This window comes from Aulostomus chinensis, chromosome 4 (assembly GCF_037954235.1).
Source record: "Aulostomus chinensis isolate RoL2024-O1b breed Wild chromosome 4, RoL_Achi_v1.0, whole genome shotgun sequence".
NCBI lineage: Eukaryota > Metazoa > Chordata > Actinopteri > Syngnathiformes > Aulostomidae > Aulostomus > Aulostomus chinensis.
In genome coordinates, this window is record NC_141323.1 from 21002043 (window position 1) to 21015577 (window position 13535).

Below are 13535 nucleotides of genomic sequence, written 5' to 3' on the forward strand. Positions count from 1 at the left end.
GCGGCCCCTGGGGGTCCTGAATGGCTCCACCAGTCTGCCTCTGCAGTGTGTAGACGGATGAATTGTGGCTCTGCTGCTTTGACAAATAAAAGAAGGGACTCGCTATTCAGGCCTGTGTGGTGGATCAGGTCTTCTTGTGTCCAGTCAGCATCTGGACTGCGGGAGTGTGTAGTGGAGACTGATGAAGTTCATAGTGCTACCAGTCTGATGGTGGTGTGCTCAGGTAAAACTGGACATTCCAAACAAGCTGCTGCTTCCTCGATGACACCAGCACATCTGCTGATTCAGCCTTTCTTCTGCTCCCCCCTCCACAGATTTGCTGGTCCAGCCAAACATCTCCTTCTCTGCCTTCACTGACGGCGTCTCTGAGGTGAGGCAGCAGGAGACTCTGCTGCTCCGGGGCTCCAACTTCACCATCAGTTGCTCTGTTGAACCACAGTACCCAGGAGGCCTGTTCCAGCTCATCTTCTCCACCTCCAGCACGGCACAGAACTACACCCTACCAGCGCTCAAGTACTCCGCCCAGTTCCTGTTCTCAGCAGCAGACCACACCCACCGAGGGAACTACAAATGTGTTTATCACCTGTCCCATGTTTTCCCCCATCACTTCTCCTCTGAGAGCCAGGAGCTCCACCTCATCATAGCAGGTGACAACAGGACCAGCTGGAGTCAGACAGAAGAATGTGACCCTGACTACATTTACATGCACTTTCTACTCCTCTGTTCTCCTGCTTCTTGTTTTTAGCCTGAAAATGACAACATTCTGATGAAGCTTTTTACATGACTATGGAAAATAGTCCAGCTAGCTAATTCTAACTAGCTAGGCTAGTCTGAGAGATGAAGGGCGGAGCTAAAGTTCACTGTCAAATTGATCATTTTCTTGATAGTCCAACAGGCTCCTTAAGAACAACTTTGGACTCAAATGCCCCGTTAAAAAAGAAATCTATAAGTCCAAGGAAACAAGCACCTTGGTACAATTCAGAAAGCAGACACCTGTAAAGTGTCATGAGATAACTTTTGTTGTGATTTGGTGCAATATAGATAAAACTGACTTGACTTGTCATTTGTTTGTCTCCCGTCCAGTTAAAGTGTCTCACACTGTGAGACTCTACAGTTTTAATTCCTCCTGAAGTTCATTCATGACAGAAAAGCCTCAAACCTAAATAATATTGGTCTGTCCTACGTTTTCATTGAGAAATGCTCAGTTTTGAAAACCCACCCAGAATAAACTCTTTCTAGAATCCTGATTAAATCTGGACTGTTGTCATTTTCAGAATAACAGTGGAACGATGGCGGACGTGTAAAAATAGTCTGTGTTAAATGAATCCACCAACCTTCTGGGAAATATGCTTCTTGTCCATCATCCCCAGAACCAGACAAGGAGACAGAGACTCTCCTCTAGGGAGCTGAGACCCTCGCTAGTTAGCTTAGCACATTGAATAGTAGCGGTTGGGAAGTGTTAGCAAGTGTTAATAGTTTCTCCAGAAACATTTGTTCGTCCTATCATTTGCTCACGTGAAGGTCCCACTTCAAACTCAGTGTCAGAACGAACCTGACAGGAAACGATCTCGTTGCAAGAGGCCCCAGACTTGAACTGGACAATTTGAACAAACAGGAAACAAAGAGAGAGGAAACTGCATGAGGTTCAACACGTTGGTGAAATCAAACCAAGAATGTTGTAATTACATGTTCTGTGTGTCCATGAGGGAGCTGAGACCAGCAGAGACCAGCAGACCATGAGTTAGCTTAGCATAATGAATGGTAGTGAGTGGGAAGTGTTAGCATCAACTGTCTCAGGATCATGATGTTGGTTTGTCCTGCAGTCCTCCTCCTCCTCCTCCTCCTCTCTTCCAATGTCGGCCATGATCAGTAGCAGCAGTCGCTCTCCTGCTCCAACAAACATTTGGTTTTGGTGGCCAAATCACTGCTCCCAGTCAGGAAAGTAGTCCCAGCTATGTGTCTGATTCTAAAATTAGAATGTCTGTTAAAAGTGATCCACAAGCCCAGATATATGAATGCAGGTGTAGCGGCTCCAGACTGAGGGGTATCTGGACGCTACATGTGATACCCAGGATGAAGACTGAGGATCAATGAAGAGAGAAACGATGGATGAACGTCTTCTCAAGTCCGTTTGATTTCTGAGGCTTCGTTGGGCCTGTGGGAAAAATCTCTCAGCCTAACCCACGTAAGCGTCAGAGCTCCACCTACTGGTCAGGTGGAATAAATTCAAAAAATAGGGGGTGTCTGTTTTATGTGAAAACACATGAAATAACAACATTTTCTGTCTGTTTATATTAAAACTTCTATTTTCTTTTTTTTCAGTTCCTTCCACAGGCAACGACTGTTTGGGACTTTTATGCTAACACTTCCCACCTCCTACCATTCATTGTGCTAAGCTAACTAGCATGAGTCTCAGCTCCTAGAGAAGGGTCTCCATCTTCTAGTCTGGCTCTGGGGATGATGGACAATCAGAGACTTCTCCTGAAAGTTAGCTTGTTCCTTGAACATGCAGCCTTCCATCAACAACCTTCAACCATCAACATGTCTGTGGTGGTCAGTGGTGATGTCATTGATCAAATGTGATGATTCTAAATGTTTTTCAGTGCCTTTAAGTGATTTCATCATCAGAGCGTTCATCCACCATCTGATCCTGGGGTCATGTGCTGTCTTCTTCTACCGCTACTTCAAGGTAACACGACGTAGCTTCGTAGTCCTTGGCTATGAGCAGTTGTTTCAGCAGCAACTGGAGGTCTGAGCTGTCATGTCTTCCAGGCCAAAATGGAGCGGCAGGCAGGACACCAGGAGAACATTGAACTCAACGCTGGTGATGCTACAGAGGAAGGCTTGGTTGATGAAGAGGCTGGAGTTCACCACCAAGACACCACGAACGTGTGACTGCAGCGCCGGCACAACTGAGCTCCAGGCTTCTTCTGCTTTCACCGTGATGATGTTTCAAGCAACAGGACGTCTCCTCATTGCAGTCTTGTAGTTTTCCTCATGTTTTCATGATCGTCCATCTCTGTTCTCAAGGTCAAGTCTCAGTTCTGGCCTGTTTTATCAGATAGATCAAAGGTTATTGAAGGTCCCTGAAATGAAAACTCCATGTTCTCAGTTCTGATCCTGCATCTCTGTGGTCATGGCTCATTTATCTCTCCACACATGACAAACCAAAAACTTTTCCAGTGTTTTTACATCAGACTCCCGGTTTTTCTTTTTTTCTCTTCCTGTTAAAACAATCCAAACATTTGAGGACTCATCCTTCCCTCAGTGGTGTCGACTCATTTTCCATCCAATGGAAACGTCTCCTCAGATTTGGATGCTCCTCCCCCATCCACCACGTGATGCACTGTGGCCCCAAAATACTTTTTTCCCATAAACATCCAAGAAGAAGTGGCTGCAAAACATTGGATTGATTGTTTTAGTCTCTACAGCCCAAACTGACTCGTTCCACTGACAGAATAAAACTGATGGAAAGTCTGAAGGGACCATGATTCCATTTTTGTACCCACTTTTGTTAGCAGCAAGCTAAACACAAGTAGCCAGAGCAGGTCAAGTGAACATGTTCTGCTGTGCGGGGGTGCGTTCACTGCTTCTGGCACATGTAGAGGTCACATCCTGTCACATGACCCATGAGGACAGAGGTTCTGTTCATCATCAGAACTGTTGAGGAGCCGTCTGAGCACATTTTGATGAAAAATAATCACAAAATCAACTTTAAACAAGTTCCCATCTACCAGCATAGCAGAGATCAGCTCATGGTCCAATACTGGGCCTCCTCCTGATTAGTAGGCTGGATTTTTACAGTGAACATTTGAAGTCACCAAATGAGAGATGGAAACAAAATGAAGTCCAGTTTGATGCTGGAAAACCACTTCTTTGACAAAACTGTGTTTTTCTCAGCTTTCGTTAAAAAAATGACAGTTTTTCATGAAACCATCCTTCATTCAGGTGTTGATGAAAAATATAAGAGACTCACTGACAACAAATCTTTTGAAATGAAAACAGACACCTTGGTCTTTGTTCTGATGAGCTCTGATGTTGTTCAACTGTTGGTCTCTGAGCCTCAGCACCCCTGCCTGTTTGAAGGCGTATTCTGTCCAAGTAGAGCTCATGATGTGTTCATCTGACCAAAATAAAAATGGATGAAAATGTCAAGAACCTCCCTCCCAAATGTGATGTCTTCCACTGAAACACCTCTGGAACATTGAGAGGTTTCCTCCTCCAACAGTCTTGTCTTCTTACCAGCTTTGCTCTCTCACTACTGTTTAGTGTTGGAGAGATTTTGTTCTGTGACACCTGTGAGGAAGAGACTTCTATTCTTCTTTATGATGTCATGACCTGATTTCTGGAGTGAAAGTAGTTAGTGTGATGTCATAATGAGCTCCATGATTTTCTGTTATTTTTGGTAAGAGTTTAATTGTTTCACCTGTACATGCGTAGTTACACCAGAAGGGGGCAGTTTAGCTCATAGAGTGCTTGGTGACGTGAAAAATCTGTAAAAAAAAGTGTTCTTTTTCTGCGGTGGTTCTGCTGATGCTTCCAGTTCTTGCCAATGCTGAAGTAATAAAAGAAGGTGTTGTCCAGCAATGCTGTCTGTCTTCATGGTGTCTCATTGATTCCTTCATCTACATATCAGGCCACAGCAACAGTGCTGTCCCTCACTACACAACATAGACACTGAGATTCCCACTAATGATGAGTCAGCACATCCTGACTGTTATGATGACCTCAGCCTGAATGCTCCTCCTTCTTGAGATGCCAGACCTCAAAGGACTCCAGTTTGACTCAGAGTCACTTCTTCTTCTCTTGGACAAATAAATGGATGAACAAACACTAAAATATCAATCATGATTTAAACCCACTGGCAAAACCAATGTTTCCACTTTGTTGATTTGTATAATTTCCTTCAATAAATACAAGTGGGTGGAGCCCAGATGGTCCAAACCTGTTTCCTGTCTCCTGTCATTGTGGAGAGTCTCTGTTCTGTCCTGCTGCTGTCCAGTTGTCTCTACTGAGCCAACTCAGGCTCACACCCTCTTCATCAAAACATGACGTTTGGTCGAGTCCTGTCACATCAACAGGTGACGTGGAGGAAGTCATCAGGAGACACGGCGATGTACAGCTATGTGACATCAGCAGAACTGTGGAAGTTTATACTGAGTCTCCTGATGACAAGTGGCAGTATACAGATATTAAAGAGGGTCTGAGCTAAAACTGAACCTTGGGAACTTCAACCTTTGATCTCAGAGTTTTGTGTTTGATCTTAGAATTCTTTCTTTGATCTCACTTTGATTCCTCAATGATTTCTTTGTGGACACAAATTGTCTTTGATCTCTCAATGAGACAAAGACATAGAAGCTCAAACCTCAGCCTCCAGGAGGCCGTGATCCTATAGTGGTCAGTACTCTGTGTTGTGGCTGCAGCAACCCTGGTTTGAATCCGGGTCACGGCAGCAACATGAATACTGACTAGTATTTGTTGTTAAACTGGACAGTTTGTCTGTTGAAGCTCTCTCAGACACTCCTTTATTCATCCTACCTTCAGGCTCAGCAGCATCATAGTGAATGTGTCTGACTAGGATCAGAACCCTCAACCTGTAGGGCTGTGGTGCAATGAGAACACATCTGACAACGGATCAGAGGAGTGTCTGTTTGACTCCTGAAAACTCCATTTAAAGCTGAGAGGAACTTGTTCTTCATCACCAAATTCCCTCCCTGCACGTTGTCTCTCCAAAAGCATTCAAATCAAAGTTGAACCTTTGACAAAAAGCTCCCAGTAGGTGATGCAGGCTCCACCTCGCTCTTGGTTCTGGAACCTCACCAGTTGAAGCTTTCTCAGCACTTGGATCTCATGTTTCTGACATCTCTGAGCTTGTTTCCTATCCACCTGTCTCATATTGATGAGGTCATACAGCCTGATGATGTCCATGGTTCTCCTTTGAGTGGTTCCTTCTGGGAGAGTTCTCTCTCTGTAACTTGTGTGTGTGTTTGGTCGTATCCTGTTTCTCCTTGACAGCACTTTAGTGTTTTTACCACTGGTGTGACTGACTCTGGAGAAATTTCTTTGTGTGTATTGATGGACACGGGCCAAGCAGAAATTTCCCACAATGCCATAAGGCGGTGTTTGGTCATTGTTGAGCAGGCGTCAGTCTGACAACAATGTCATATTATTTTGTTATCACTTGACCAGACCCAAAATTAGGCTCCAGGTGTCAGTTTCTTCTCAATGCTAATGTCTGCTAGCTTAGTCTGCTGCTTTGATGGCTCTGACTACAAAAAGGTCCAGACCCCTGGATATGGTGGTTCCTACCTAAACGTAGATTCTGTCAGCTCATGTTTTGAAATCAACTCACCATGAACACAAGTAGATTTCAATGGACTGCAAATGTGTCTCATTTAATGGTAAACATGTCAAATATAAATTCCATCACCTGAGGAGGTCTGCTGCTGGAATTAAGCTCCAGATATTCACAAGATATTCTAGATCTTAAAATAAAGCATTTTTACATTTGATTTATTTTTCATTAGCCTGCTTCATGTGGTGTGATTTTATGCATCTTATATTAAATAGAGCTTCTTCAATGATAGTCCCTGAGGATGTTGGATGATATAAAAAGATGATATAAAAAGAGTGTCGTGACTTGATAAACTGGTGATGACGGCGTATCTTTAGAATGTTTTATCCAGTTGTTACTCTGGGCTCCACTCGTTGTATTTTTGTCTCATCCAACGAGAAACGATCAGTCTCAGGTTTAAGCTCATCAATGAGTTCTTGTGGATCAGTGGCTTGCATGCATGAATGAGTTGGAACACTTCTTGGAAATTAAAGAGGATTTAATACAATTAAGAAAACACTTAAGACAGAGTGATAATTCCAGCAGAGTAATGAAGGCACTTATTGAGTAGCAGGGATGAATTAGCCTCCATTTATCTGAGCTTCAAGTAGACGGCAAAGAGGCAGGTGGAAAGGTGTGTAGGATGAACGATAGTGACCTCCAAACAAATGAAGAGGACTGAGTGGAGGCTGACCAGCTCTACGGAGTCAGGCAGAGTTTGGCAGTGAGACAGGAGTCCAGGCCTGAATAGGTGAAAACCAACGTAACCGGCTGACGTTCTCAGCTGGATTCTCCCATCGATGTACGATGCCTCTCCAATGAACTGGAGGGAGGACGGCTTCCAAAGCCTCCACCTCGTCGACCGTGGCTCCCGCTGACATTCGCTCGATGAAGAAGGGAAGCACGTTGATTCGCTACCCTCTGGTCTCAGGCTGCTGGCTGCCTCGACTAAGCTGCTCTTCTCCAACACAAAGGTGGCTTCTCTCTGCTGGTCAGGATGGAGATTCAAGGCTCACAGGAGGTCAAGAGTGTAGCAACCGTGAGCTGAGATCGATGATGAATTACAAAAATAGAAAATTTAAAAAAAAAATTAGTGGAATAGAAAAGAAAAGGGGGAGAGCCGGACCAGCTGCTCTAGGAGCTCAAGCACAAAGGGCAGAAACAAGAAGCACTGAAGAGAGCGCCAGCAGTGGATGGTGTCACCACTGATATAGTAAACTGGTCTGCCTCAGAGCAGTGACCTTTGACCTGTGTGGGGTTGTTGGCCAATCAGCACACTTTGCTGTCTTCAGTCCTTCTCAGATATCAACAAATGAAGCTGGTTGAACAGACAGCAATCATCATCACTCAGAGACATCACCTGGAGAGGAAGACTGCTCAGAGTTCTGACAATGACAGTGAAGAGGCAAGGAAAGATGGACAACCACAGACAGTGAAACATTCGGAACATCATGTTTATACACGTGTGTGTGTGTGTGTGTGTGTGTGTGTGTGTGTGTGTGTAAGAATCAGAATCTTTTCTTTTTGCTATACGGGGGGGGGGGGGGGGGGTACAGTGAAAATAGTTAGATAGAGCGCTCTTCCAGAGCAACCGTGCACCACAGAATGCAGATACAAAGAAAAGATCCAAAAGATAAAAGATAAAAGCAAGATAAAAGACACTGTTAGAACAGAAAGATCCATAAACCCACCAACCAGAGGTGTGTCTGGTACAGATGTGGAATTATTGGCTCACACAATGTTGAGGCAACTGGGAAGAAGACAAACAAAAAAGGCTTGTGTGATTCAGACATTCATCAAAAATGGTCCTGTAGAACTGTTCAATGTGTCATGACTTCTATCCATTTTCTTCTGCTTATCCTGTTCAGGGTCATGGAGGGGGTGGAGCCTATCCAAGCAGCTTTTGGGCGACAGGCCGTGTTCACCCTGGACAGGTCACCAGTCCATGACAGGGTTAACACATCCACAGACAAACATTCAAAGCCAGACTCAGGAGGATCTCTCCACCCTACAGACTGTAAAGGAATCATCAAAGATGGCAGTTGGAGTTCTGTGGATCTGTGCTGGATTCCTCGTCCTCACGGACCAGAAGTCTGTCTGAAATACTACACTGATTGATGATCTTTACATGAATCTGTAAATGCTTCTAAAATTAAGAGAAAAAAAATCCTATCTTCTTCATGTCTCAAGCCAAATCACATCAAGAGTTCTTTTATGATAATTTTTTTAACCGGACGTCTGCTTTGACTGGTTGGTTGTTGAAAGAGAGCAGGATAGGACAGACAGCAGAAGACAAATATAGAGAAGAAAAGACAAAAGACAGAGAGAAAGGAGGGAGAGAATGACAAAAAGATGGGAACAAGATGAGGGAGAAAGACAAGCAGAGAGAAGGACAGAGGGACAGGGGGATGGAAGACAGACACACAACCAACAACAGCAACAGCAGCAGCAATAATAGTAAACTAGCTGCCAATGATAACGTCTCCTGGTCACTGAAGCAATCAACTTCAGCATAATAGGAGGCTTGAAGAGCCAGGAAATAAAATATAAGCACAATACTGATGTGAATGTCAGTGCAATACTGAGAACACTGATATGTAGACGACTAGTAGGGGCAGTGCAGTGGTTGGCACTTTCACCTGGCCCTGTGATGGACTGGCGACCTGTCCAGGGTGAACCCCTCCTCTTGTACTGAGGCTGCTGGGACAGGCTGCAGTTCCCTCTGAGACCCTGAACAGGAAAATCTGTAGAAAATGGATTGATGGATGGAGTTTGCTGTGTTTAGAGGGATTTTCCTGTTTCTCTTGATCACTTCTTCAATCTGAAAATACTTTCCAATTGAACAGTTAGAAAAATTTAACTTTTTGCAAAATGGGGGTTGCCGGTTCTTCACATTTGACCTGCAGGAACAGTCTCAAGACAAGAACACTTCTACTTTTGGTGATGACAGTTTGTTCAACACTAAACTTCATCCAGTACCATGTTGTCAAACACTGGAACAACCACAGCACCTGAACAGGGACCTGAACCCTGGACCCTCAGATTAGAAGTCTGATGCTCTACCGTCTGAGCTACTCAGGCTCTCGCTGCAGCATTTAGACAGGAAAAGAAACACCTGTGAAGGTCAAACTGCTGCTTTCTTGACTTGTTCAATCCTCCATGTTAAAGTCCACCATGCTTTTGATTGGCTCTGATTCTCTGTGGCAAAATCCAACAAGAGGCTCCAAAAATGTCTTGAATGTCATAAGAATACACAGGACAAGATGTTAGTTTCCTTCATGTCTGCAGTTCCTCCACTGGAAAGTAAAGTCAATGCTGTTCCTCTGCTGAAACCAGGGACCTTTAGATCTTCAGTCTAACGCTCTCCCAACTGAGGTATTTCAGCTCTGAGTGAGGGCCCTGCTTCTCTCATTTTATAATCTCTTCCACTCTCACTAGAACTTAGAGAGGATTTGAGCTTCTGAAGTCATGACACATTGAACAGTTCTACAGGACCATTTTTGATGAATGTCTGAATCACACAAGCCTTTTTTGTTTGTCTTCTTCCCAGTTGCCTCAACATTGTGTGAGCCAATAATTCCACATCTGTACCAGACACCTCTTGTTGGTGGGTTTTCTGGATCTTTCTGTTCTAACAGTGTCTTTTATCTTAAATATGCCACTTTCACATGAAAACATCAATAACAGGACAATATCAAAACTATTATTGTGGTTGTTGCTTTTGTTGGTTGTGTGTCTGTCTTCCATCCCTCTGTCTTTCTCTCTGCTTGTCTTTCACCCTCATCTTGTTCCCATCTTTTTGTCATTCTCTCCCTCATTTCTCTCTGTCTTTTGTCTTTTCTTCTCTATATTTTTCTTCTGCTGCTCCAGGATCAGCTTCTATCACTCAGTGGTCCAGAACCATTATGAAGCCTGATCATGAATGTGAGCCCAGCTCTTGGAACAGGCCTGCTGCCACCACAACTAAGATCCTGCAGGTCACTAGAAACTCCAATGTCCAGCTTACAAGTGGACTTTCCTCTGATCTGTGGTGGTGCTGAGTTTAGCAAACATCTCCAACAAGAAGATGAAGGAGGCCATCAACTCCTCCAAGCTCAACATCTATACTGGCTTTACTGGGAGATCAGGAGGTCAAATCAGATCTCCACCCTCCACCTCAGATGGTTTCTACTCACAGAGATGAGGGACCAGTTCAAACCAGTTACCTGGAGCTCCCTTAAGCCATTGTCCCCCCCCCCCCCCCCCACACACACACACACACACAGCCTGTCTTTGGTATAAAATGGTCTGTCAAGTTCACGTTGGAAGATTTCTCTGACTCCATTGTGAATAAAGAGATTCTTCATCTGACACCTGAGTCTTGATCCACTGATTCCTCTGATCCACCTCTTTCTGCTCCAACAAGGCTGACATGGATCAGGTGGGTCCATGTCATCCAATCAGTAGGTTTCTCCTCTCAATTAATTTTCTTCATCCCAGTTTAGATTGATTCTTCTCAGCCTCATGAAGGAGCATCTGATCAGGTGTTTGACTGCTTGTTGGTTGTAATTCCATAGATTTTAGTCTCAGATGTTATAGAATTAATAAGAACATCTTAAAGACCTTTGTCCAACACTTGAAACTCACCTGTCTGTCGAGGCCCAACTGGCCTTTGGTAGTGAGGTGGTGGATGCATGTGTATGAAATGAGGCTCGTGTTGCTGTGAGGAGCCACTAGAGGGAGACACCTGTCGTTCCTCCCAGCTGACAATGAGGCTTCACAGCTGCATTTGAAGCTGTCCTTTATTAGTCACAACTGTCTTGAGCTCAGGAGCCAAACTCACCGAAAAAATATGCAAGTGGCTTTGGACAAAAGCGTCTGCTCAATGAAATTGTAGGATTGTAGAATTCTATAAATGTAGAATATAATTGTAGAAATGCTCTCTCTCACCATCCCCAACGTCTGTGCCAGGGTCTCTGGCCAGTGGTCAATGGGCTCCTATCACCTGCCCAGGATGGATCCAGCTTTGTCTTTGTAATTCTGCACTTATTAGAGACCTGGAAACAAAGGAATGCTGAAAAAGAGAAAATAGGACCTCAAACAAATGGGCTTGTGACATAATTTTAAAGAGTTGTGTCAATGTGAATCTTTTACAAATGTGTGTGTGAATGTGGTTGTTGTGGCCGAGTGGTGAAGGCGATGGACTAGAAATCCATTGGGGTCTCCCTGCTCAGGTTGGAGTCCTGCCAACAACGTTAAAGTGTTGATGTTCTGGAGGAGACAACATCTGATCTTTGTTAGATCCACGAGTCAAAGGTTTTCTTGAAAGGGCTGCAGCAGCTGAGGATGAGGGAGAGACAGAATTACAAACCATCTTCGTGAGGACATTTTGAAAAATGATGACATTTTGCCACAGTTATTATTGACTTGGAACACTGCAAAAATATCCCCTCTCCAAAAACCCTCCTCTTCAACTTTGTACCCAAGTTGTCTCCTCATCAGGCACCACAGTGTCCAGGATGTTCAGTCAAAAAGTCATTAATGATTTTAAAAATGTCCATCAAACACAAAATAAGGCTTCAAATAGGTAAAATCACCATCTGTAGACTGGACCAATATGCTGATGTGATCCTTTGATTAGTTTAGGATCAGTCAGAGATCAAAGACTGAAGCAGGAGATCAATGCTCAGAACCCAGAGATCAAAGACAGAATTCAGACATCAGAGACAGAATTAAGACATCAAACACATACCTAGGCTCCACCCCCCCCAGACAGTTTCCATGTAAGTCGTAAGTTTTATTTTTAAAGCGCCAAATCACAACACATGTCATCTTCTTTTTATTCTTTTTATTAAAGATTGAAGCTCCATACAAGACAGTTTGTAGACAAGAACATCACAACCTGGGAAGCTTTCACTTCTTTTGATGGGCAGCTTTGATTTCAGGTTCTACCTCTGTAAAATTGAAAGTAAAGTAAATGAAGCACCTGTGAAGGTAAAACTGATGATGTCATGACTTGTTCAGTCCTCCAACATTAAAGTCCAACAAGCTTTTGATTGTCTCTGATTCTCTGTGGCAAAATCCAACAAGAGGAAACAGAAAATCTTGAGGTTGTCTCACTTTTTTTTTAAAAGAAACTCTGCATAGGACATGGATAGGATGCTTGTTTCCTTGGATGAAAAAGTCTGGTACTCTCATCTTCTTAAACATTTACTTGTTCAATCAGGACAAGAGAATCTGAGCTTGGATGTCATTTTGTAGTAAAAGGTGAATTAAACTTGTAAACATCAGCTGGTGTTCACTCTGATGATGTGTCGATGGTCTGTATTCTGCCTTCTGTAGCACGATGCTGCTGGGAAGAAGCCTGATTATGTCAGAGTTGTGTTCAGTGGCTCCTGCTGGGTCCATTTCTGACAAATAGGCTCCAAAGAGTTCAGGTGTTTAAAAGCTCAGGGTTGCTGTCAGCAGACGAGGTGGCCGAGTGGTTAAGGCGATGGACTGCTAATCCATTGTGCTCTGCACGCATGGGTTCGAATCCCATCCTCGTCGTGAGCGACTCTGGTTTCTACTCCTAGATTATGGAATTACTGTGAGGCTTTTAACTGACACAGATACCAGTTGAGTCAACTTCCCTTTCACAACCTGACTAAAACAACTCAGACACCCAGAGCTCACATGTCAATCACCTCTGTAGAAGGTCCCGCCCCCACAGAGCTATAAATCCTCCCATCAGTGAAGAAAACTGAAGACGCCTCTTGGATGAGAGCTGAAGCATCTTCAAGAAACCTGAAATAGTCCACTTGGTACATTTAAATAATCCTACAATTTCTTTCAGCTTTTGTCCAAAGCCACGTGCATGTATCACATGTATATAATATATATGTGATACTCTTTCATCTACTCATGAACCAAAAATGCAGTCTAATACCAGTAAATTTGTGCAGAAAAATGTCATTTGTGCTCCTTCTTTTATTTATTTGTTTATTTAGTATTTTTTAATGTATTTTCTTTCAATTCACATTTTGTCCATTAACTTCATAATCACTCTTCTCAGTCGCCATCTCATCACATGACTAAAGTTTGGGTTCTGTATTGGTGGTAAAATATCCTTCCATGCCCCTCACTAGTTTGCACACAGAAAAGCATATTTTACTGGTTTCAAATCTCATTTATCACTTCTCGGCTGGACTACTGCAACTCTCTCTTGTCAGGATGTCCTAAA

At 43.6% G+C, this 13535-nt stretch overlaps 2 non-coding genes across 2 annotated transcripts; one reads left to right on the forward strand and one right to left on the reverse strand.

The window, feature by feature from the left end:
* Window positions 1–9342: 9342 nt before the first annotated feature.
* trnar-ucu (transfer RNA arginine (anticodon UCU)) lies at window positions 9343–9415 on the reverse strand. Its single transcript has one exon. It is a non-coding gene; the product is annotated as a tRNA-Arg (tRNA).
* Window positions 9416–12780: 3365 nt separating this feature from the next.
* trnas-gcu (transfer RNA serine (anticodon GCU)) lies at window positions 12781–12862 on the forward strand. The gene has a single exon. It is a non-coding gene; the product is annotated as a tRNA-Ser (tRNA).
* Window positions 12863–13535: the final 673 nt, after the last annotated feature.